Here is an 18,380-nt window from a genome sequence, read left to right on the forward strand (position 1 = left end):
TTTCAATATTTCAACGATTTTATCCAACTCAGAACGAAGGCTTTCCGTTTTGGGGAAAAATTGACCCTAAGCATCGATAGGGTCTATGGAAACACTAAAATTTTAAATCAAGAACATGCAAGAAAATGTCAACAAGTTCGTAAGCCTGACAATACCAGTCGTGTTCCTTGCCATTCAAGGTGTTTGTGGATACGATGGTGGAGGTTCTTTGGGAATGGGTGGGAACCATTCATCGGTACGGATCACTGCATGAAAACCCTAGAATACTTACTGTATTAACATGGATTATTGCCTGTATTTTAGCTGAAGAGTGCATATACAGATGAATACAGTCAAGAATCCATTTTTGTATTCAGCAAGCCTGTATTCATGTGGATTCATGTGAATTCACGTGTATTACACTATAATGCAGGCAACTCAATTATGTGATTTATCTGAATTATTGGGTTTTCATGCAGTGGATACTAGTCGCTGATGTGTTTAGCGGGAGAGGGGTGGAGGAGTCGGTCACAGTCACAGTCGCTGACGGTGTGCTCGCTGTTGTCGGAATTTCACCTGGACGTTGATAATAGACGTACGGTGATGAAGGTGGCATCGCATAACACGGATAAGGTGTGTAGTACTGGCAATACGAAGGCAGCAATCTAAATTGAGCTGCGTGCTGCGGAGATTGCTCGGTTGACGCTATCCCACTTTCGCTGAAGCTAACACCACCTCCTCGATCGGGCGTTTATGTAGATTCGGGCGCAGGAAACGTGATACCGCGCCGTTCAAGCTCTTTCAGTACAGGATTTACCGTATTTTTGTTTTATTCTCGAACCCATCGTATTTTTTCACCATCGACTCAATAATTGAATGCCATCTCTTACTCTCTCTTTTTTGACGAATCAGGATTTAGTTATCCGGGAGTTTGTAATAGCCTGTACGGACATGCAGCTATCGGCACTCGCTGTGTTGAAATACAGCGGTACGCTAAACAACCAAATGTAACGCTGAATCTACTTGTCAGCGCCCATGCGGGCATTTGTCATGCAAACGTAGTGGATGGGGCGTCTGACACTGATTCGTTTCTAGGCAGCAAATTCGGTAATGGACGATGGTACTCCATCGCTCATGGTTGGCGACGTCGTCATTGTTGACAATTGCCCAACTCATCACAATCGTGGGGTGAACTTTTGGCACAATTCTTAGATCACATGGGAATACAGTATATTTTCACGCCAACTTACTCGCCTGACTTCAACGCAGCTGAGTATGTTTTCGGACACTTAAAGACACTATGTACCTAAAGACCGATATTCAGGCATTTGTTTGAGGACAATAAACAATATGCTATCCTTCGCGCAGTAATGGAAATTACGCCTGGTGATTGCCTCGGCTTTTATCGCAAAGTTGGCTATTTGACCATGTAGTTTTTCCTGGGAAATAGGTCATTTTCCTGAGAACGAACCAGGTAACCCTAGAAAGACTGTTGCGGTTTTTCTGTCATTTCATTTTACAGTCTGCAGTATACATTTATATCTTGCTGAATGATGAATGTTTCAGTGTGTTTCCAATTAATCGGTCTGTAGAAAAATTCTGCACACGTAATTATTTGTTACAAAAAGGATACAAATTGAATCTTTTGTTTGATTTGTGCGATTGTTTGATGGCGTTTAGTTGGGGTGTTCTGTCTGAAAAAACGTCAGTGAATGCGTTTACTTTGTTGCGGCGGCACAACAGAGAGTCCAAGCTGACTCCGTCTTGGCTATAATTGTTCCCTTATGGTACCAGCTTCAAAAAATGCAGAATTTCCTGCACGTACACATCGTGATACACAACCACGATGCAATTTTGCTTGAATGCACAAAACACAATGGCCAACATTTGTTGTTGTTATCTTTATTTTTTCTGTCAAATGATTATTTTTGAAAATGGCGGCAAATCTTATATAACGTTAAAACGTTTGAATTTAGACGCCACTTTCGACATTTACGATAGTGTAATACACTTTTTCAGTCTTTAATGGGTCTTATTCAAAGAAAACTCTTGGAAACTCAGGATATTTTGAGATCTGTTTCTTACACATTCGCAGCTATCGGGGCTTTAAAAACTTCAATACTAAGTTACGATCACTCGGCGGAGTCTTCCTGGACCAACATATCTACATGTTCGTTTTTGTTTAACGGTGTCATGCCTATCACAACCTGTCGGGGTCTTGACAAAATTGAGAAATACCTGAAAGGTCAATTACCGCTATTCTACCTTATGTTAAGGTGAGCAAAAACCACCGGGGATTTCAAATAATTTTCCATTGATATTTTCAACTTCAAAGTCAAAGTTTAATACTAACAATTTGAAAGATTGAAAGTCCTCTAGACAAGGTGTCCGAAAATATATCGATGATTGGAATAAAATGATTAAAATGTTATTTAATAAGTAAAAGTACTAGTGATCCGGGGAACTTTGTTCAAAACAGAATAGCAAAGATATAGGACAGTGTTGCGTGGAATACATCCAGCCAACAAAGAGATTTTAAATATGAATAAAGGGCAAACCACTTGTATGATGGTGGGGTATCGGGATGAAATGGTATCGTGATTGTAAATATGCTATTATTGCAACTTTTATTGGGAAGCAAATCTGCTATATTCCAGAGCAAACTTTTACCCTAAAATTGACAAGGATGGATTTCTGGAAAATCCCCTGACAAGCTCCTACTCCTCCCTCCTCACGTCAGCTGTGAATACAGGTGATCCTGATTTTCGATAGGAAAGAGTCAAAGTGGTGATTAATTATTTGCCAGTTGTGACTGATGGTGGCGCACTTTGCCTGAGTAATAACATTTACTCACAACTCTACTGTCCAGACAAACCTTTAGCTTAATCGAAACCGCAAAATCGCCATAAAATATAAGAATGCAAGTTTTATCATAATGTTGAAAAACTTCTGAGTAAGGTCACCACTGCATGTAATATATAAGCAGTCAGACAGGTGGTTTTTCAGGTATAGAGTACCGTAGTAATTAAACAATGGAGGTGCCCTATACGTCGTTGTCAGGTATAGCCTACCCCTATATGACGCAGTGTCATCAGATCACTTTCCACTCAGTGCAAAATGCGATTTTGATGTACTTCCATCAATTCATTGTAATAGTAGTCTTGATGATAAAGCTGAACGAACGGTGAAATGGTCCAACGTTAATGACCATCAGCGCAAGGTTTATTCCGATATCTCAGAAAGGCTTCTCTCTAACATATTAATTCTCGTACATTAAAGTGATAAATCACATGTTGAAAGTTCCCAGTAACAATAATGAGGTGGCAGGTTGGAATGATCACTTCAAAGAAATCCACTCTTTTGCTCGCGATGCTTTCACATTGTGGCTTGATTGTGGAAAACCTAGAAATGGTCCACTTTTTGAATTCAAACGTTGTACCCAAGGCGCAATTTCAGTGTGCACTGCGAGTTTGTCGACGTAATAACGACCAAATTATAGCCGATGCTGCAGCTAAAAGTCTTCATTCTGGCACAGAGAAACATATAGACAGAGTGGCAACACTTGTATGCCTTTTGTTCCATGGTCGTCTCGGTAGACTATTGGCTTTTCATATTAAAATGAGTTTCAAAGGTGTTAAACTTTTTGGAGGCTTTGTTTGTGGTTGATAATTAGAGATTATGCGAAAAATACGACGAGATGGCATCGTACTGCCAGTCGCGTAGCAACCATAGTTACTTTGTGAGCTCTCAGGCCAGAACACTGCTTCACGCCAATCAAAACATAACACGCCAGCAGTTTCATAAACATGTCCTTCCTTGACGCACGTGTAAAAGACGGTATGACTGACCGTGAACCATTGAGTAAAACCAGACAGTATCGATAAAAGACTTTCAAATTTGGTTCAAATACACTCATTATATATTCATAAAAATATGAGAGGAATTTTTAAAACGGTAAAACTCATTTTCCTGAAGCTCAAAACGCTCCCGTTTTCGCCAGCACGTCAATTCTGCTCAGCACCACACGACAACAACAACACAAACTTTGCCGAACATACTTTCGCTTAACAATCGGCGAAAATCCGAAAATTACCGAAGGATTCATGGTCGGCACTCTTCGGAAAAGAGAGGCGAGAGCAACCTGAGGCGAGGCGAACATGGATGGGTTACGTAACCGCTTCACGCCTTAAACAATACCCGTTGCCACTCTATCTATCTTTCTCTATGATTCTGGTTACATTAGTAATGTTTGGCGTTCTGTTCATAAAATAAATCAAAGATTCCGTCCAAGCCATGGTATAACTGTATTTATTTCGAACATTTAGAATCAGAATTTTATTATCGAAGTGAAACTAATATCTCGGCACGGACGGAGCAAAATACTGTGACTATACGATGGAAGCGGTGTACAGGTATACCGGCGAAGCCGTTGACATCTGCAAGCAAACGTTTATGATTTCGTTTAGGGGTATACTACCTTAAAGTTTACCTGCCTCTGGATCTGCAGTTTGAATTGACAGTATCGATAATTCTAGGGTAGTATGTAATTTCTGCAGTATAAAACATTTGTACGGTGACCAAATATTTTTAGTTTTGATTTTGACAAAGTATGATTGATACTATACCTGTAGGTAAGCTTTAATGCTGTTAAAAAACTAGGTATTTGCATACTCTGTAGAAGACGTTTAGCAACGAATTAATCGGGCATCTTCCCCAAATTAATAGGATAATTGATTAGTTAAAGATATAGTAGATAGCAGGGAGATTTTTAATTTAACTAACATTTCATTTTCAGCTTTGTCTCTAACAATATTGTTTAGTTGATAATAATGGCTTGTTTTCTTCGCTAGATTTTTCAACTACATGTAGCTCCTCTGTAAGTTTTTATTTACATTTCCAGTGCCCAGTGTAATTTGCTGCTCCTGTTGTTTTCAGTAAGCCCCTGCTTTAAAAAGGTTGCAACAAATAATTAGGAACTAAAACTGCAAAACCTTGCATGCCTAAAACTCTTTTACTGCAGTGCACTTGTAAAGTCAATGACCCAGAGTGACCCCATATCATTGAAAGCGCTGAGAAATTTGTTTTGTTTCTTTATTTTTGTGCCCTGTCTCAACTTTCCGATTTGAATGGATCCTTTGTATAATGAGTAGATGACTGTCGCGTGGAGAACTTTGGTTACCCACGACGATAGTTCGTAAAAGAATGTAGTACCTGATTTTGAGTTTTCTAGCTTGAGCAGTGCTTGCCTTACCTTACTCCAGCTTAAGGTTGGAAAGGTTGATGAGAAATGAGTTTTAGCTTCCGGTATATATTATTCAATGACGGTGAAAACTTTGTGGAGATAAGTCATTTCATTTTCATTTACTTTGGTTATCCATTGTCCGCAAGGAAAGTTGTACCTGAGTTTGAGTTTTTCGATATCATTCTTGTTTTGAGATTAACATGTCAAAGATACTTGATAAAATCGTTTCATACTCCTAGGGATGTGTAAAGTGAGGCGAGGAGTTAGTGGTAGAAACTGTTGTCCTCCTGAAGGAACCACAGGTGAGTACTCAGCTGTGTGACTGTTTCTGGGTACCGCCAAAAAAAAAAGAGATATGCCTTGTAAGACTTGAAGCAGAAGAATGCATCCTGAATGCATTTATGACTTAATTTTTGTTTGTTTGGTTTGTTTTTTCAGAAAAGTTGCATTGTAGCTTTGACACATTCACAGTTTTGTAGATTTGTTTCGTTTGCGACTTTGTTAAAATAAATTTATCTTTTTCAAAAAAAGAGATCTGCCAGAGCTGACAAAAGTGCCAAAATGGCCAAATTTTCCCCGTGTTTTGTCTCGAAATTCAAAGAAATATACATGCTTTGCAGATTTAGCTTATATTCAAGCATATAGTAGACTTTTTACGACATACAGCCGCCTATCAAGTCAAGTTTTGGATGAAAAGCTTCAACAGGCTTATCTTTTACAACTTGAGCTCAACTTAAACATTGCCGCAGATGGGAAAACTGAAGCTCATATAATAATTTCCTGATGGTCCTTCATCGTGACTAATCAAAGCACACCTCATGACAGTGAAAAAATATCCATAATTTGCCATGATTTGCTGCTTTGGTCTTGACTAATTTGGCAAAATATTGAGATGATGCCCGATTGTTTGGTGGCTAAATGTCTTCCTATAACTGTGTAGTACTCTTAGTTCTTTGATTGGATCACACGGACTCGTAAAAGGTCAATTAAAAGATAAGATAGTTTTGTATGCGAGCCATAGGATAAACAGGTGTAAATGGCTTTCAAGGCATCAGTTATAATTATATGCAGTCCATGAGTCAGTGAAGTTCCTGACTGAATGTATTACCAACTAGCTACAAAACTCTTAGATATGGATCCAGTATATTCTTTGTTCAGTCAGATAAAGATTTTGAATGTATGGTGTATGCCCGATCAGAATTCTTTTGAACAGCACCGCTAAAAGCAATGTATTATCTGAAATAGAGACACTCAAATAGCATACACAAAACCAAGAATTGTAGACAGACAGCGGGATATAACTTGTTTCAATGCATTTATTGCAACAACACTGAATATTTAGGTAAATGACATTCAAAGGTGTAGATATGATGAAAATGAATATCAACAAGAAAGTGAACATCACTCACATCAGTACATAGATCTGCTGTTGTCACTAAATGATGATATGGATTGACAAGAATCAATAAACATTCATTTTCAGGATTCATCTGTGCTGTTGGTCATGTAAATTTATTAACAATCAGTATCTGTAATTACAAGCAGTATGGTGGTTGATAGGGTGCCAGTATTTTATTTGTGATAAGAACAATCTCTGTTCAGCATTTGAAATATTAAATTCCAAAGCAAACAACACAGCTGTAGAGACTAATGGATGCATATACTATATATCAGAGGCAAACTCATTGTATGGTTTGAACTTCATCTGCGGCTCTTCTCTTAAATGGCTCTGGACTTTGAAATGAAAAACCACAGAAATTTTACATTACTAATTTCTAGTGAAAATAAATGACGTTTGAATATTCCACTGATTGTGTCATCAGCCATACAGAATAATGTGATAGAAAATAGAAAGACTAGTTGCATTTGCTTTATAGAATAAAAGAATATTGATTTTTGCCAATGGATGACAAAAAAATTTGCATGCAGAGTCTGTCAGAGAATGACCTGTTCAGTTGGTCATAACTTGCTGCCTAAAACTATAGGATTTGTAGTACCTACAGAATGTGACTTTTGTAGTTGTTTACTGGTTATTTGGAAAACTTAACTGAACTATCTAAATGTAATTTACTAGATATTATTCAACAATTATTCTGACGCTGCACATTATTGCTCACATGCAGAACTGAAAAAGTATAAAAAGAGTAACCTTCAATGATAAAAATCAAAGAGAATTCTGGGTAATTTATTATACTGTGCATTGCTTATTATTTGCATAGCCTATTTGTGCTACATGTCCAATGTTATGGTTGACAACTGAATTTTAGTCAAGACTAGAAATCATTTGTCAACAATAGCATTGCATATTGTATGTGCAGTCTGTATGTGTGCTACATGTCCAATATTATTGTTGACAACTGAATTTTAGTCAAGACTAGAATTAATTTATCAGCAATAGCATTGCATATGCCATATTGTATGTGCAGTCTGTATGTGTGCTACATGTCCAATATTATTGTTGACAACTGAATTTTAGTCAAGACTAGAATTAATTTATCAGCAATAGCATTGCATATGCCATATTGTATGTGCAGTCTGTAGTGTGCTACATGTCCAATATTATTGTTGACAACTGAATTTTAGTCAAGACTAGAATTAATTATCAGCAATAGCATTGCATATGCCATATTGTATGTGCAGTCTGTATGTGTGCTACATGTCCAATATTATTGTTGACAACTGAATTTTAGTCAAGACTAGAATTAATTTATCAGCAATAGCATTGCATATTGTATGTGCAGTCTGTATGTGTGCTACATGTCCAATGTTATTGTTGACAACTGAATTTTAGTCAAGACTAGAATTCATTTGTCAATAGCATTGCATATTGTATGTGTAGTCTGTATGTGTGCTACATGTCCACTGTTATTGTTGACAACTGAATTTTAGTCAACACTAGAATTTATTTGTCAATAATACCATTGCACATGTATGTGTTGTGTTTTCAAGCTGATTCTCATTTTTGCAACTTTCTTTCCGGAGAAAAAAAGAAAACTTGATTTATCTCTAAAATAAAAATGATGAAAATTTTATCAAAAGCCACAACTAGTGATCCTTTGACCACATTGTTTCTTCTTAGGTCACTTCAGTCTTGCCCTCATTGGCAGCGCCAAGTATCCTGTGGAATAGAAAAAGAGAGTAACCAATAAGCAATACAATTTCCTTTTTCATAACAAGTACATCATTTGCTCTGCCTATCTTTGCAAACACATAAACAAATCACAATTACTGTTAAATCACTACTTCATTACTTTGGTTTTTAAAGATTATAATTTCAGCATTCTAATCAGTGCAAAGTTCGTTACCCCATGAGACATGAGTCACAGAGTAAGTTCTACTATGCATTATGAGATAGTTTGATCTTCATACTCATTCAGTGTGTGTATGACTTTTGAAAGACACAATAAGTCAAGGAGAGTTAGTTGGGTAGATTCACATCAGAACTGTTTTAACTACATTGTTCTAAATGTGAAAGGCATGCTTATATTCATATAAACCACATGATACACAGATTGGATATTAGTGTCATCTTATTTTAGCGGGAACACATTGCGGAATATCGTTGTGTGGAATATGACCAGGTCTGAAAAAGTACTCGGTAGACAAAATCCTCTAATACTGTAGAACTAGAAGATTACTTTACTACTAGACAATGGCTCCATATTACAGTGGAGCATAACACTTGGTAGCCGTGCATCCTATGTTGTGTATTCCTGGCTTTATATGGCCTCCCACCACAGCAAGTGCTATTAGGTTCAAAGACAAAACAGGCAACATATGATCCCAATTTGGATCACGCACATACTTTTCTGACTATTTTCCACTGAAATCAACTCGATTCTGATCTAAGCCTACCAGAATCACCCAGCCATTCCGAGACTACACAAAATTTGCTCTAGTGACTTCAAAAACTGTAGTTTGCCAGCGATGCACGGTCATGGGCCCAGCGGCTCACCATTAGATACATTCATGCAAGATACATAGCCAGCCATTTGGCCGTTTGAGGCTAAACTGTGCATAACTGGCAAACTAACAGTTTGGGACGTCATGAGAGCAATTTTTTGCAGTCTGTGAGCAATTGAGTGCTTTGGGTAGACATGATCAGGATTGAGTTGATTTAGGCTAAGAGTAGTTAGAAAAGCTGTTTTTCATGCGTGGTCAAGATTGGGATTGCATGTCGCTGGTTCTGTCAATGGACCTTGGCAGGGCTGTGGTAGGAGGCCGAATACGCAGGGAACACACAGTATTGTATGCAGGGCTAAACAATTGGGTGACAGCCCATCCTTAGAGTCCAATGACGTGAAGTGTCTCTGTTGAGGGTGGAAATATCTCTGATTTGGGAAGGCAAGGTTTCCCATTATTAATAAAGCAGTTTTGGTTGGAAAAAACAATGAGTCATGAGAAAGGCGCATGATGGATTAAACATATTTTCTTGGCAGATGCAATCTCTGGTTGGTAGAATAAACAGAGAAGTGATGCCCTAAAACAGAAATCTTGAAGGAATTTTATCAGAGTCCAGTATCTAGAGTAAGAAAATATAGTGACCTAATACAAGACCATTTTCCTAAACATACCGCAATTATACGGTGTCGCTCAAATTTGATCAGAATTGGTATATACCAGTATGGGTTACCAATGATCAACAATAAATGTTGTTTCTATCTGTTCAGTGGAGGAAAATCTACGTTGATGTTATGGCAATGATTTCTGCAAGTACAACCAGAAATACAACAAGAAATATTTAAACCAGAAAAACAGGAATGACAAAAGTAATTAAGGTCTAACTTAAGGTACTGGAGGTCAACTTTAGCAACATGCATAGCAGAAACAAGCCCCTCTTAGTTTAGTATAAACGGTCTTCCCCCATCTACTTCTATGGTTGCAGCTGGTCTGTTAATATGTAACAGTTCATAAACAATGACAGGAAATGAGTCAAGATCAGTGGAGTTTGCCTGTTTCTCACTGGCAGGTATGCCTCCTGCACATTTGCAGGATTTCACTTTTTCTTACCTCATTTGCACATTTTTGACACTGATGTGTTCATTTGAACAATTCACATCTCAACCCCTGCATCTACCTGTACAACCAAATACTGAGATGGTAGCTTTGGCGGGTATGGGAGCCTTTGTGTGTGACGGACATACATCCGCACATACCCACAAATATACAGACATGCAAATCAGATGCAAATGAACTGATTCAGCTTATACTATAACCTCACAATTGGTACACCAAATGTGAGCTACAAATCAGAGGTATATTTTAATGAAGTGGCAGACAGATATTAATACTCAAGCTTTAAGGAATATGTTTGCATGCTACAATTATACTGTAGACAAGGAAAAATTAAATTAATCTCTAAATGGATGAGAAAACACAAAAATGAAGAGGAGTAAAGGGGAAGGGGTCATCCTGTCAGCTGTTGTGCAACTTACTGCCTTTCCCCAGAAGTTTGAGATGAATGTTGTGCAAATGTGAAGCATATTCAGCATTTGATGTCATTTCACAGTTCAGCAGTTTTTCAGTTTTTCAATCACTGCAAGACTTTCCAAAATAAATTTTGGTTGTGCCATAACCCCAACCCATCCCCTTACGGTCATCATTTTAAAATTTTGGACATGCACATAGATGTTGTGTTAATTATGTTGTGAACAGCAACAGACCTGTTATACGTCCCAGAGGCACAAATGCATACAGGATGACCACCTACCTTTACAGTCTATAGATTTTTCACATCAGTAGGCATCCACTTGTACATGAAGACAGACAGCTATCATTGCTTTGAATAAATATTTGAAGAATAATATACAAATGATAATAGCTAAAGAATCCTTTCCGACTGAATGCAAAATGTTTTATTGCAATTTAAACATACTCTGTTTTGCTTAACATACTCTGTTTACTTTGTGTCACTGATTATGAATGTCCTCCAAGTCTCAGGATTTTCTTTTCCAGACACTTTAGCAATTTTTCATGTAAATTGGGTATTGCACACTGAAATCACAGAATTGTATTGGCATCTCTCTCTCTCTCTCTCTCTCTCTCTCTCTCTCTCCTCTCTCTCTCTCTCTCTCTCTCTCTCTCTCACACACACACACACACACACCACACACACACACACACACACAGATACACACCATAATATATCTATGTAGTAGTATTATACATCTGTTCAGGTTGAAAAGAGAGTGTTTCATTCAGAGCAATGCAAGCTGTCTCTTTTCATGCTCAAGAGGATGCCCACTTACTGAACAACACCTTCTTGTTGTTACAATTTTTTACTTTTGATATAACAATTGTTTATGTGTTGTTGTAAACAAAGCAAAATGCTTCAATCTAGATGAGCATGAGAGTGAAGTGCGTGAAAACTGTGCACGTTCCTCACGTCTATTTCAACTGTACCCATGAAGAGTGAAAGTTGGACTTGTGTTATTTGTTGACTTGCCAGACACTCGCTGTGAATATGAAGCTGTGGTGTGGCATATTGGTCCGTGTCAGGTCTGGGGTCAACACCACAGAACCCATGCCAGCCAACCCATAGACTTTTTGGTAGTTTATTACAACATTAATCTGCGTTGCTGATTTAGCTCATAAAATAATGAAATTAGTCTGAATAAATCAACCTGTACCCACTTTATTCTCGAGCCACTGCATACTGTGATCCATCGATGGTTTTCTGCTTGAATTTGAACTTTTGTCCTCAAGTGTATAGCATTGAATGCAACAAGGTTAGAAGTTCACTATCACAGCAGGAACCATGGACAACTCATATAAAAATTGTTGAAAATGAATGTTCGTATTGTCAAGAATGAAGTGGGTACAGGTTGATTTATTTGAAGACTAATATATTTCAAGGAAATGAGCAGAAGGGAATGAGTCATAGATATTCAGTGATAAAGTGGGTACAGGTGATTAATTCAAAGACTTACAGATTTCATTATTTTGCAAACTTAATCAGTTTCATAATACACTACAAAAACAGCCTATGCATTCTGTGGCGATGACCCCTGCCATGAGCACAATTGATATGCCAGTGTCAGCATGGTGGTATCTAGACAACTCCACCCAAAACCAACTGGCTGCAGATCCAAGCCAAGTGGACATCATGTCAATTCGACCCTTGTCAACTCCATCTCTAACCCTGGATGACTTGTCCAAAATATCCTGATCATTTTTACATCCTTAACAGTTAATCTCTTCAAGTCATTTGTAATTAATACTCACTTACATTGAGAGTTATTTTGTTTTCTTCCTATATGTCTGGACCGTCATTTGCTATTCTATTTAAAATTTATTATCCCTACATTGTACAACACAACTGTAACAGCGCCGTTCGGTTGCTGAATTGGAACCTATATTACCATCATGCTACACTGTAGTTTAGAATATTCTATCAGGCAAAGTGAAAAACCCAGGCCTAGTCGGGCCCTCTAGGTTGCGAACTTAAATTTAATATTTAACATGTGCCAGTTGTTATGCCCGTTATTTTTGCAGTTTTAGTGTGTTGTGGCTCCCATGGCTAGCATGTAGCCACTGCGCCATAACAAGACACAGCATGGGCATCTAGCAGTTGTGGCTCTTTGTATGCATACATTTTGGTTGTCTGTATGTTTCTTATCATAGTCCAATAAAGCTGGCACAAGCCACAAAAAACAGTACAGGTTAGTCTGCAATCCATCTATTGGAGAAGTGATGTGATAAGAATCACGTCAGCACTGTTATGTACTTTCGGTTTCATTCCGAGACACAAGGAAATTGCACAGCTTATCAGTATATACCTTTTTATGTCAGGTAGTGGATTTGGACTAGTGATGAAGGTTGCTTTCGAAGGAGCAAGGTGTCTATATGTTTAATTATAAAAACAATAACAATTCAATTAGAGATTGGATAATTGGACTGCAAGTAAACTGTTAAAAGTGCTTTGGATGGATGTCAAGCGCAAAACATTCATATTCTTGATGCCCCTATGGCAGAAACTATAAAATTGATTGCAGCATGATGATGCAAAGCTAAGGGTACAACTTTAGAGGGATAACATGAAAACAAGAAAACACGAAATGAAAACTCTGCGACCAATATTGAAATGTATCAGTCTCTAGGATGTAGTTTCAGCTAAGATATACCTTGATATTTGTTGTGGAACAAAACAAAGTTGATCTCAAGAATGCTTAGTTGGTTAAGATGCGACTCAATGTTTTTTGTGGCGTCCATTTTTGTGACCATAGTTGATATTGGGTGGTCATTTTGGCTTTCAATGAAATATTTTACATTTATATAACGACAGAAACTTATCCTTCTGCCTTGAACCCTTTATGTATTAGTCTCTAAGATGCAATTTCAGCTTAGATGTATTTTGATATTTGTTGTGGAAAGCAGCTTTGCAGCCATCTTGGATTGTAAGTATCAATTTCAGATTTTCATGTTTGATTTTACAGCAATAACAAAATATACCAATTCTTTGACACGTAAAACATGCCGAAAGACACCAAAATCAGTGGCACACTGTATTGAGATATGACTTGTTACATACTGACATCTTGGGTTTTTACGCAAATTAAGTGTTGCACATGTCAGCTAATGAAAGATATGAATTGCTTGACCCAATATACCTTGCAAATGAGAGCAAAATGACTTCAACAGCTAGTCATTGAGCTCAGATATGATATTTTAACTGTTTTTTGAGGTCGTCTTGGCAGCCATCTTGGATTATTTTTATGCAAATAAAGGGTTGTACATATAAGGCAATGAAAAATATGAGTTCCTTAGCCCCATTTGCCTGGCAAAGGAGACCACAATGACTCCAACAGCTTGTAATGGAGCTGAGATATGGCATTTTACCTGTTTTGAGGTCATTTTGGCAGCCATCTTGGATTTTTATGCAAATTAAGGGTTGCACATGTTCGGAATAAAAGAAATGAATTTCTTGGCCCTGTTTACCTGGCATACGACACTAAAATCATTTTGATAACATTTCACAGAGCTGAGATATCACCATTTACATATTTGGCGGCCATCTTGGCGGCCACTTTGAATATATTAAAATGTCCGAGGGTGCCAGGGTGGCATCATGCAGATCCTGATTCAGTAGGCTTTGAAGATACAGAAACCACCGAGACCATTGTGGGGCCAAAATTTTTGGGTTTTGTGCTTCGGCACCAGACTATATTATTTGTTTTATTGAAATTCATGCGGCAAAATAACCACTTGCAATTTGCATCGATCGCAGCCTAGCTGCCATGCCTCCACGAGCGCAGGATTGATTAATTTTCTTCCGGGTACAAGCAGACTTCGCATCAAGATGATTCACGTGTGCTCAACATGCTCTATGTCCTGGAACCGTTTTCTCGAATGTACGTAGCGTGGGGCCGTTCTCGGCGCGCGGGGCCGTTCTCACTTGTTACCGTCTTCATATCATGTTGTGTGCCAAACATGGAAGTATTTACGCATACAAACTAGTTTTCTGTCAAATAAAAAAGATATTTCTGAGAATTAACCGCACATGTTGGGGTTAATGTCTTTCCCTGCCGTTCTCCGCCCATTTTTAGACAGTACAACTGTAAACTCGGACATGCCTAAAAGCATATGGGATACATTCAGATAGGTGCATTGATATGTTTAAATGTGTAACCACTAGCCGGGTGATCTTCTAGCGAGGGCGCACACATGAATTCGCTTTAAATTTTAGATCGCCAACCTAGAGGGCCTGACTAGGCCTGACTAGGCCTGGCTTTTCACTTTGCCCATTCTATCATTATCTTAGGACTAGCTGCAAAATTGTAGCGCTATGGTGAGGCGGCCGGTGAGTTTTGGTTTTTGCGACTTTGCTCACCAGTAGTGCTACAATGCCGATGACCCTGTAGAGGTCAAAATAAGCGCATCCCACTGGACGAGGCGTGTTTATGTGAAATGCTACATATTTACTGCATTTGGTCGTACCGATTTATCACTACTGAAGACTAAACAATATACTACATTAACCTTGTCATTTATGGGGTTTGGAATTTGTTCAAACATGACGATTGCGCTCCGAAAACATTTCTGGGAGCCGCCATTACCAACTTCCGGTAATGGCGGCTCCCAGAAACACAGATGCCCAACACTCAATGTTTATGGAACGCGATTGACGTGTTTGAACAAATTCCAAACCCCATAAACGACAAGGTTAGTGAAGTATAGTGTTTAGTCTTCAGTAGTGATAAATCGGTACGACCAAATGCAGTAAATATGTAGCATTTCACATCAACACGCCTCGTCCAGTGGGATGCGCTTATTTTGACCTCTACAGGGCCATCGGCATTGTAGCGCTACTGGTGAGCCATGCCGCAAAAACCAAACATCACCGACCGCCTCACCGTAGCGCTACAATTTTTCAGCTATCTCAGGACTTACTTACACTTGTAAGTTTCACCAGTTTTTCATGATACATGCTAGTTCTAAGGGGTTCGTTTTTTATCTTCATTCATCACGTCCCTCCAAGAATGTCACCGCAAGTAGTGGATCATAACATTGAAAGTGAACTTTTAAAGTGAAATTGACCAGCGCCAGGGTGCTTTGGAAAAAAAATATCTTTAGGGTCCAGTTCAGTTGACTTGTTGCAGGATCCAGTTAATTAACCTTGGCATGGGGTACGGTTGACAATGGAATCAAGTTGACCAGTTACCGGCACCGTCTCATCAGAAGCTTCGTGGTCGATAGCAAAAATGGTTCCAAAATGGCTGATTTTATAGTGACTTTCTTCTGGAGTACTAGCTGTGATATAGCAGCGGTACTTGTGGCATATATCACACGCGCTCGGGTCATTAGGGTCATCGCCACAGTTCCGTGTGGCGATGGCCCCAATGACCCGCGCACGTTCGATACACGCCACAAGTACCGCTGCGATATCACAGCTACTGCTGGAGTACTCTCGAGGTTTTGACTTGGGTGGTGGCCGGGGTGGTGGGTTGCGGTTTATCGAGGTTTGCCGTCTAACCCAATACCCCAGTAAGATTACAAAGTTATCGACTGTTACCTCTATGAATGTAATTAAAATCTCCCTAATACTACGGTGACCAACAATCTCCTTGCAACGGGAGATGTGTCACCGGGTAGATGCCGAGCGATGCTCAACAAACGATCAATGGCGCGTTGGATGCTGGCGTAACGCCCTCTATAAGCAACTTAAAAAAACTTTTCCTAACGCCCAAAACAAAACAAAATAAAAATTTGTTTTTACTGGTTAGCGGCAAAAACAAACCCTCCCCTAAGGGTATAACCACCACCAACGAACGCTGCCTTATATGTGCAGGCCCGGTAAGGGAAGGATCACAGTGGATAGAGGGACTGTGGAAGGATGGACCTGATCCTGGTACCACACTCTCTATAGAGGCTCACCTCAGTCCAAGACCTACCAGTGAGTTATTTCCGAGAGAGCGGGTCCACCCCTGCCCCTGGCTTTTAAATGCCCTTGGAGCTCCCAGGCAAGACAACGCTTACAATACCTTATGAATTTTGTGCCTTTTTATGGATCATTCCTAATTCACAAATTTTACCTACAGTGAGAGTAAAAAATAGGAAAACTGGAATAACGAACCAAGTTGATGTCGGTGGAGGGTAATTTTCTCAAGTCGTCTTTTCTCAAAACAAATAATAGAGTCGTTTCATAATCTCTTCGATTAAGGGACATATCACGGTATTTTCATGATTTTTTTTGGCATAGAATGTCACGTACCGTCATCGTCCTCATTAATATAATGGTATGCACGTTAATAGGCAAATATTATACATTTACTATCGTTACGTAAATGAGGAAAGGGATCAAATCACAGCAGCTCATGAACACATGCATTCACACCTACGGTTTACACTGAATAACAAGAGCCTTCTTTGAGCTTTAACCCTTACAATCGCTACAGATCGAATTCATATTCGTGGTTCTTTGTAGTGTTTTTTCTTTATTTCTTTCTTTCTTTTCTTTCGAGTTGCTCTTGTTGCTCAGTTCATTCTTATATGCGGAGAAATCTAATACTACGTGCTCGCCTCCGATCGAAATATTACTGAATCATGTAAGGCTGAATAAGGGCCTGGACAGATTACACCAGGAGTAGGTAAGGTCGTAGCTGTGGAAACGCAACTATCTGTTGGCGGGGTAGCGTGAGTTGCTATGCGAGTCAAAGGTCAACCCCGCCACGGATATCCGTGCAGATAGCTGCGTTTCCACAGCTAGTAAGGTCGCTGCGTTTGAATAAGAGCATGCATGTAAATTACTGCCCCTCCCCTGATTACCTGCATAAAAATTTTTAACCTACTGACCCTCCTCCTTCTTTTTGATCAGAAAAGGTGACCCTCCATACCAAGTAATTTGCATTTTCATGGGACTGTGATAATCACTTTTATTTTATTGAAAATTACGCATGCAAGGATAACGAAAACACATTTTTATTACAACTTTACAGGCGATTGCCAATAATACCATGACTGCTGGAAAACATAGACGATCCAAACGATAGACAACAAAATACGTATTGTGTTGAATGAAGGATGGAAGAATTGAAATTATGAGTGCGATATTCATTGCAGATTGTTGATTGTTTAGGGATACGTCTGATGAGTGGTCGACAATATGACACTTGCTGAGTGCATTTCACTCAAAATCTAGATATAAAAGGTGAAAAAATGATTTAAAGCTCTTTCATGTAATTTAGCAATATATGATAGATCGTCTAAGAAGCAAGCATGGTAAAGGATGTGACATACAGCCTTTATTTTGATTATATCATATCTCTCGATAATTTTGTGAATATTCACTATCAAAAACTGTGCAATCTTTAATTTCCAGACGATATTGCACTGCTTGACACAGATTGCATAATTGTACAGGGCGCTAATACAACTAAAACTGTAACAAGATCGCATTTAATCGTTTCGGTGAAAAATACCTTCACAACTACAAAGGTATAATTTAGAATTGAGAAAGGTGAATATTAGCCCTGAATTTTGAGACATCTTACCTTGTAATTTAAAATTAAATTTACAATGCTATTGGTCGGGTGGACCAGAGCAACGTACCAGAGTGTAGTCCAATGTGTAAACAAAAACCAGAAATAAATGAATTGAAACAAACAAACTGCAAACAAATAAACATAAACAACTATAAAACAGCTACACACATAGCCTACAT

The sequence above is a fragment of the Ptychodera flava genome, chromosome 18, assembly GCF_041260155.1.
Source record: "Ptychodera flava strain L36383 chromosome 18, AS_Pfla_20210202, whole genome shotgun sequence".
NCBI classification, from domain to species: Eukaryota; Metazoa; Hemichordata; class Enteropneusta; family Ptychoderidae; genus Ptychodera; species Ptychodera flava.